This window comes from Pteropus vampyrus, unplaced genomic scaffold, assembly GCF_000151845.1.
Source record: "Pteropus vampyrus isolate Shadow unplaced genomic scaffold, Pvam_2.0 Scaffold11131, whole genome shotgun sequence".
NCBI classification, from domain to species: Eukaryota; Metazoa; Chordata; class Mammalia; order Chiroptera; family Pteropodidae; genus Pteropus; species Pteropus vampyrus.
Window position 1 is genome coordinate 1 of NW_011899912.1, and position 2,032 is coordinate 2,032.

Here is a 2,032-nt window from a genome sequence, read left to right on the forward strand (position 1 = left end):
TCCACCCCTTTTCTCCCTGCCTCACCCCCAAAGTGGGAAAGATTTGGTGCCCCAGAGAGGCAAAGGGGTGACCTGGCCCACATGCCGGTGGGTGCACTGTGCCCAGGTCTGGGCCCACATACCCCGTCATCTTTGGCGGTCTCCGCTTCTGATACTCCCGCTCGTCCACAGTCCACACGGCACCCTTGACATTCTCCACACGCACAAAGCACTTATGCAGGCTGAGGTTGTGCCGCACGGCATTCTGGGGGAGCAGTGACAAGGGGCAGATGCTCAGAGACAGCCTGCTCAGCCTCCCCTCTTTGCTCAGATGAGCACACACAGCAAAGTCCTTGTCCTAATTTCTGCCGCCCCGGGACCAGCAGAGGAGGGGCCGGGTGAGAGGAAACCTGGCCATAAGGGGCGGAAGGCCCCTTTTCTGCTTGGAGGCAGGAACTCCCAGCACCTTCACCACTGACAGCCCATTTCATTATCTGCCTCCGCTTCTTCCTGCCACATTCTGGAAAACTCTACCAACTAGACGATATGTGTAGTTAGTAATACTTTGTTTTTCTGTCATCATTAATCAGACACATACAGCTGGTATTCATGGCTTCTGATTGGCATGAGGTCACACTCAGGCCTTGGCACCTCAGTGAGCCTGGGACATCTTATCTCAGGTGCCTACAGAATTTCCATTAAGCTTTAAAAAGTTTGGCGAATGACTTGGGCACTCTCACTGCAACCGTCCTCCACCTCTAGGAGCGCGGGGGCCATGGCTTTGAGCTGGGCCTCAGAACAGAGAGATTTTTTGGAGCATGAGGTATACAGGAGAGGCCTAATACATACTTGAAATAAACTGGAAGAAAGGAGACAGTGGCTTTAGTAGCTGTAAGACAGGAAGAAGAAAGAAAAGAAGAAAAGTCACCTTGTCACTCCCACCTCCTCCTGGCAGGATAACTTCAGGAATTGAGGTCATCTGGTTTGTAGGACACTTGGGTGAGGGTGGGGTACTTGGCCCAGTTCACCCCCACCCAGGAGCCTGGGAGAGGGCCCTAATATACCCCACCCTCCACGTCCCTCATCCTGTCCCTCGACTCTCCGCTTTCAGCCTCACCCCCGCAGCCGTCCCTGTCCGTTACCTGTCCTCCCCCGGCCTCCTCCTCCTTGTCCCCATCTTGTCTCCTCTTTACATTTCTAAATGGGGAAGAAAGCAGGCAGGGCGGGCAGCCTGTGCCCCTGGAGATCCCCTCTCCCTCTCTCCCTTCCAACTCTTGCCACTTGCAACTGGCCCGATTTCATTACCAATTTTAATTTGCCTCTAATTAAATCCTGTGTATTTTTCCGACTCGCTTGCTAATCCACGAGGGAGGCGGGCGGCTGGAGTGGAATCTCTTGGAGCGATAATTACAAAGGGCCTAATCACGCCGGGGCTCCTGCCTTGGAATAAATTTGCCCGCATTACGGGGCTCCGATCCTCCGCTTTGCAAATGAGAATGACCCCAATTTCCGAGGATGGCCTCACCGGGGCTTTTTTCCCTCATTTCGAAGCCTGATTCGTGATGAGAGACTAATTCGTTACGCTGAAACATTAACGGCAATTTAAGGGGTCTAGCGGGGGCTGCGTAAACAAAAGGACGGGCCCACAACACAGGCCCTGGAAGGGGATGGACACGGGAGGGATGGCGAGGACCATCAGCTTGGCAGATGGCAGCTCTGTCCCCGGATGAATGGCAGCTGGCCTGGCCCACGCCAGCTCCTGATCCTTCTGCCCTGGTCTGAAGTGGACATCATCTCAGTGTGGAGGCCAGAGGAGTGAAGAAGGAGGGAAGAAAGGAAGCTGACATAGTTGAGGAGAGACCTCAAGGGGAGATAAATGGGTAGAAAGTGGATGTGGGAGGGAAACAGAGTTGGGTGTAGACAGGGTACATTTCTCAAGTAACGTGAAATGAAGCCGCGAAACTCCTGAAGGTCAAAGTGGACCTCAAGCTGCGATGGAGTCTACTGTGCCACGGGGAGGTCACAGGCAGTGAACTCAAGTGGCAGAAGCAGC